Source organism: Haliotis cracherodii, unplaced genomic scaffold (genome assembly GCF_022045235.1).
Source record: "Haliotis cracherodii isolate W230 unplaced genomic scaffold, xgHalCrac1.p SCAF_14, whole genome shotgun sequence".
In the NCBI taxonomy this organism is placed as follows: domain Eukaryota; kingdom Metazoa; phylum Mollusca; class Gastropoda; order Lepetellida; family Haliotidae; genus Haliotis; species Haliotis cracherodii.
In genome coordinates, this window is record NW_027266269.1 from 4,204,175 (window position 1) to 4,211,135 (window position 6,961).

Consider the following 6,961-nt stretch of genomic DNA (forward strand, 5'->3'; position numbering starts at 1 on the left):
TTTAACACCTTAATAATAGGCTTTAATTGATGTTAATTACCGGAGTGTAACCGTCGTTACCTCCTCACCTGAACCACGGCAATCCCCTCGTTCTTTGTGCTGACCGACTGGGATGAGCGAGAGGTACAATGTCAGTACCCGAGGGCCTTGGATGAATTACCGTAGTTCTCCCAACGAGCACAAAGTGTTTTCTTTCGTTGATGACTGTTTATTCAATCACATAAGATTGATCACAAACTTCTAGTCACGATGGTTTTATGGACTTTAGCCGCAAAGCTTCAGCCCTGGCCGAAATACTGGAAGTGTAAACTGGTGTTTTTTCAGAGTAGGGTCGAGATCGTGGTGCTCAATTGGTATCCTCCAGTCTCCCGAACCTTGGGTCTCCCCGTCTTTTTACCCCACAGCTTACGTCAAAGTTTTACCCATTTTTTCCTATTCGATTGGTCAAACACCTTTCCCCCCTTACCTTAGGTCGTTCTTCCCCACTCTTCTCTAATAACCAGAACCTTATTCGGACTTGCCATAATGTAGCTTCTCACCCTTTTGGAATTCGAACTATTTCCCCCCATACCATATATGTCCCAAGTCCCTGACGTTCCCGTCCCTCTCAACTCTATTCCACCTGCCGATGCGACGTTAAATTTTAACTCACTCACTCACTCACTATTCCACCTCTTTATCTATTTCCTCATCTGGCTTATCATTTTTCGTTAATGTATAGCCCTCGACCAACTACCCTCACCCCTGGATGCTGTAGCCCTCGACCTACTACCCTCACCCCTGGATGCTCGTGGCCAGGCATGCTCCCGTAGTCTTCAACTACCAGAGCTGCCTGTATTATACCTATATATATTCCCGACTTACCGACCCCAACTCCCACTCTTGATCTTTTATATAATAAGTATGTCTCTTAATGCTTTATTAATTACTTTAATTATTTGTTAATTATCTAAATATATATTACACTTTTATGCCTATAATACGAGTATCACACAACACCATAATAGAAAAAAAAGATGACTAAAATGATGATTTGTAAGCTTTCAAGTATGATCTACTTGGTTTTTCCCATCTCAAAAACAGAAAAAAAATACATCACATTATTGTCGAGGTAGTCTTGAATTTGTTTCTATAGATATATCATTGAATGGAGGAACAATTGCCACAGGTTTGTTAAAATTTGGGTTAATAATTCGTTTGGTCCCTTCGTTAGTGTCTCTAAGATATTTACAAATTTCTTTAGTTTGAAAGTCAGTTGCGATCACTGATTTATCGACTACAAATTCACATTCTAAATAGTAGCCACGTCCTGTCAGTTTATTGCCCGTGTACCCTGGACGTGATTGTGTCGGTGCAAGTGGCTGAATTGCTTTACTAAGTCCCATGGTAGCAGGCACCTCCTATTACTTGATGCCAGTTTCCCACATGTCACCCACCTCCATTGCGCACTGGCGGTAGGCAACATGTTCTTAATCCTGGCAGCAATGATATCTATCCCATGATATGCTACATCACTGAATTCACATAAATAATTATAACCCTGTTGACATTATTTCCTCAACCCATCTCGTCGGCAGAACATCCTCAACAAGGAACCATCTCGTCAGCATTACATCCTCGGCAAGAAACCATCCCGTTGGCATTACTTCCTCAACAAGAAACCATCCCGTTGGCATTACTTCCTCGACAAGAAACCATCTCGTCGCCATTACTTCCTCGACAAGAAACCATATCATCGGCATTCCTGCGACGTTAAATTTTAACTCGCACACACACACTTCCTCGACAAGAAACCATCTCGTCGGCATTACTATCCAAGGTACTTTTAACACCTTAATTATAGGTGTTAATTGGTGTTAATTAGCCGGAGTGTAACAGTCGTTACCTCCTCACCTGAACCACGGTAATCCCCTCGTTCTTGGTGCTGACAGACTGGGATGTTGCGAGAGGTATAAAGTCAGTACCCGAGGGCCTTGGATAAATGACCGTAGTTCTCCCAATGAGCACAAAGAGTTTTCTTTCGTTGATGACTGTTTATTCAATCCTATAAGATTGATCACCAACTTCTAGTCACGATGGTTTATGGACTTTAGCCGCGAAGCTTCAGCCCTGGCCGAAATACTGGAGGTATAAACTGGTGTTTTTCAGAGTAAGGTCGAGATCGTGATGCTCAATTGGGATCCTCCAGTCTCCCCGTCTTTTTACCCCCCAGCCTACGTCAAGGTTTTACACATTTTTTCCTATTTCATTGGTCAAACACCTTTTCCCCCTTACCTTAGGTGTTCTTCCCCATCCTCTCTCATAACCAGAGCCTTATTCGAACTTGCTATCATGTAACTCCTCACCCTTTTGAATTCGGACTATTTCCCCCCTCAGACCATATATGTCCAAAGTCCCTGACGTTCCCGTACCTCCCAACTCTATTTTACCCCTTTATCTATTTCCTCATCTGTTAATCATTTTTCGTTCATGTATAACCCTCGACCTACTGCACTCGTCCCTGGATGCTCGTGGCCAGGCATGCTCCCGTAGTCTTCAACTAACCAGAGCTGCCTGTATTATACATATACATATTCCCGACTTACCGACCCCAACTCTCCCTCTTGATCTTTTATAGAATCAGAATGTATCTTAATGCTTATTAATTACTTTAATTACTTGTTAATTATCTAAATATATATTACACTATTATGCCTATAATACGACCCCCGTTTTGGCGAAGAGTGTGTCCTCACACTCTCAAGACGTGGAGATCCAGGTTGGCTCCCTTTTTGAATTTGGAATACGTTGGGGATACCATCGTGACCATAAATTGGTTGACCTTATACAGTTTTACAACAATACCCGTGTACATTTTCACAACAACAAAAACTACATTCAGTGTGCAACATTATTTTACAATAACAAGTTCAATGTCTAATAACAATTTTTTTTTCATATTTCATGTTAATACTAGATCGCCTATAATCAATTCTAATACAAATATATCTTCAAATGTGCTAACAATATTTTTACTATAACATTCGTAATGTAACTACATTGCCGTATATATATTGGCTTAACGGTCTTGATGGCCACCCTGTAGATATGTGGGACTCCCCTGAACAATCTTACTTATTATTAATATTTGGTTCCCTGATTCGACCGAACTGGTACTTAGTAGGTTTTTGGTTGTTTTTATTATTCCGCGTCCCGGTCCATGATGTACGTGTGTCTGGTGACGGGTTCACCGTCCCCGCCATTCCACTGGAACTCATCCCAAAAGGTCGAGCTTCGGGGAGGGTAAAATAGGCGTATTTGTGACTCCCTTGTTGCCGCAAAGCTCATTCGTAGAGGGAATACGATACGCCTTGTCACGTCTGTTACCTCCCTCGAGAGTTCCATTGGAGGGGAGGCCCCGCCCAAGTACAACCGGACCGGTTGTCGTGGTCGTTCTTGCACCGACGCTGGCCTAAAATAATTTATAAATGCTCTTACATCAAATCTATTCAGTGGGTGCTGAGGTGGATTGATGGCTGGATTGTGCGTCAGGATAGGGGGAATTGCGTCCGACACCTCTCCGCAATTTAGTCCGAATGGTACCCGACAAATTAAAATTTCGGTTTAACTCCGGGGGATAACAACTCTCCCACATCCCTCCGTGCGTCAACGCTGTGGTCAAGTGAACCGGAGGGGGAAGGTATAAATCTATAAATCGTCGAGGATCTGGTGCCCCCTTGTCAGGTGTTACTGTCCGGTAGAATATACCGGACAGTTTCAAGAGCGCGACAGCACATTCCGCATGCTGCACCCGACGGCACCATTTACAAAATGTTATCGGTGGGAAGTTGGTCCCCTCATCTGTCAATGGGAATGTTTCATCCATACACAGGGCACAATTTCGGAACACGAGCGGCAATACGAATTTTGTTCCCCTGCATGGAAACCTGGCCCTTGCGAATCTTAAACTTCCCACCGTATCTGGTGTAATCAGTCTGGACAGTGTATACCCAATTACGGATCTGGAAATGTCCAGCAGCTGCCAGAACAATTCCGCATAAGCTTGCAAGTCGGCCCCCATGTCCGTCTGAAGCTGCGTCAGCTGGAAAAGGATTAACGTGCGGATTGCTGTCTTGACCCCTAGGTCTACCAGGACTGGTAGATCGTAATATAAGCCGTACATTAAAAGTACGGCCGCCCCTATATCCGTCGTGGAAGATATGTCCATCGGGGGAATCTGGGATGCCGCTAGGGTAAGGGCCCGTCTTATGCGTTCGGCCAAATCAGGGGGGCTGGGTAAAAACAGTTTCGGGGGACTTAACGTGAAGCGCAGGCGTTTATATGTTTTAAACTTCCCATTAGCGAGATGGGTGGTGCCCCATCGTTCACCCAAATTGAAAACGTACCCCGCTAGGGATTTGAACATGAGGGAGAGATGGCATAGTTTTCTCCATATTTTCCCGGGGATGAGAACAGGGGAGGTGATTTTTCCAAATTCCTCGTCATAGGGAGTCACAATGTGTTCAACCAGGTGGTCCTCCATCACGTTATGAAAATGAATAAGTATAGATAGATATAAATAGATATATATAAGGGAATAATAGTATTGAAAACGCAGATATATTTATCACACTCTTCGTATAGTTGTGACTCCGCTCCATCGGGTACCAATTGAAAGTTGCACAATTCATGTACCAAATCGATATCATTCTGGATGAGTGCAAGCGTACATGTGGGATTTACGAAGCTCCTTTCCGCTGGTCGACTACTACATTGTGTGGTCGTTGTGTCTATACATGAGTCGTACTCCTCCCTCGTAAACTCTACAAACCGTTTATCTCTCTGTGACACCGCGATGAATCTTGCAAGGTTTTTGACTATGGTAGTATCGTTCGAGTCTTCATGTAATGGAACTGGGATAGCTGTGGTCTGATAAAGGGTAGTGGCTTCCTTGAATGGGGTGATGGGTACTAATAGGGACAGGAAAAGAATCTCCCCTTTCCGGGTGACTTTCACATGTGCCTGGGTGTAATATTGACGCGGGTCCTTATGTACGAGGTTGAAGTCGGGATAATGTAAGGCTATAACTGAAGTTGAATTCTATTTATTACCACTCTGAGCGTAGACAATGGAATCAATTCTTGTGGTAGTTGGCCTTGTAGGAGCTTTAATGTACTAGTCAGGAGGTCCCGTGAGTGTGCGTTCAGGTCGTTGGTAAGGTGCAACTGTTGTGTGGTTAATGTGAGTAAGGTGGCAAATAATTGTTTGTACCAGTCATTCTCTCGGAGGCTCCGTTGTGATGCAAGGACTATTTGGTTGTGATTAAGCGTCACAATTCTTACTAGGTTATCCAGGCGGGAGTTAGTTTTAGTCATATATGATGCCATGGTGTGCCCCGTGAGGTTAAAGGCTATGTCTCGTAAGTGAACTTCATTTGCTAGCAGTCTGACATGATCCGCAATGATCTTTAAATCCCTTTCTGTGGCGAGTCCCTTAGCTATGTCACCCAGAAATGGTAATAAGCTGCTTTGTTGGCGCGATTGGCTTTGAGGTTCTGTACTTTCTGGTATGAAGGGTTTGATGGTGTCAAGGGTATCTTGTATGTGTTGGGTTGCGGCGTGGTGTATGTCCCGAGTGTAATTCAAGAGTGGTTCCGTTACGTCCTTTGTCTGTAAGCATCGGTCTGGAGTACCCTTAAATGCAGCGACACATCGCGGGAACTTGAATGTGAGATCTGTAGGAAGTATTTTCGGCAGTGTCAGTGCGAATGTGTGTACCCAAGTTTGGTCGTATGTTTTAAGTCTCCCCATATTTTTAAACAGAACCCCAAAATGTAATCTCTGGAGATCATTCTCCAGACTAATTGTCCCTTGTATACTCCAAACCAGGCTTAGGATGGTGGTCGTCAACAGCCGTTTGACTTCAAGGAGTTTGCACAGCTCCGAGAGGATTCGTGAAACAAACTCCCCCCCGTTGTCCATTAGCAACGCTCTTGGGGTAGAGTGCCTGGTGATGATGCCATTGTAAAAAGCTGTGGTTACTTCCTTGGCTTTCTTGGATTTGAGAGGGAAGGCTTCAGGCCATCGAGAGGCCGAATCCACACAGACTAAGACATACTGGTACCCTTCGCTGGTGGTTGTAAATTTCCCAAGGAGGTCGATAGACCATCAATCAAATACATCCACTATTTCCAGTGGTTTCAGTGGTGCCGGATGGTAGTGGAAGTCCCGTTTAGCTGTTTGACAAGGTACACACGTAGCGATCCACATTTTGACGAAGCTGTACATACCCTTCCAATAGTACTTCAAGCGGATGGCTGCATAACAACGGTCTACCCCGGGGTGTGCTGCCAGAAGATGGTCATGGAAGGCCCGGACAATGTCTTGTCTGAGGGGCGTGGGTATGCAGATTTGGCGATAAGTCTGCATAGGCAGCTCCGTGCGATCCCTTGGTGTATAGAAATGTATCAGTAGGCCATCGTCGAATTCATAATCCGCAGCTTCTAGGATGATTTTTCTGGCTGCCTTGTCTCCATCTGGCAGTGTCTCGTCAGTTAGATAGTTCATGACATCTCTGAAGATGGAGTCTGCGTTTTGTAGCTCTCTAAGGTGTTCAGGTGGTATTCCCTCCAGGTACCTTAATTTTTCCATGTTCCCGGGAGCCTCCGTAGCTACCGTCTGGCTACACGTTGTGTCGGCCGCGTCTGGGGTGTTAATGATCGTATCAATACCCAACAGCTCTTCTTGTTCGTCATCTTCCCGGCTAGGGTAGGGGCGTCGACTGAGTGCATCTGCATTACCGTTCTTGGGGCCAAAAAGGGGTGGAAATGTTTGAGGCCCAGGACAATAGCAAGGCACTCCTTTTCTGTGATGGAATATTTCTTTTTGGTTGGGGACAGGCCCTTCCCCGCGAATGATATGGGGTGTTCCTTGCCATCAGCATTCTTTTGTGATAACACAAACCCCACGCACTGCTCTGACGC

At 44.8% G+C, this 6,961-nt stretch overlaps 1 pseudogene; it reads right to left on the reverse strand.

Annotated features, from left to right (window-relative positions):
• Window positions 1–3,180: 3,180 nt before the first annotated feature.
• On the reverse strand, window positions 3,181–4,522 carry LOC139461350 (uncharacterized; annotated as a pseudogene).
• Window positions 4,523–6,961: the final 2,439 nt, after the last annotated feature.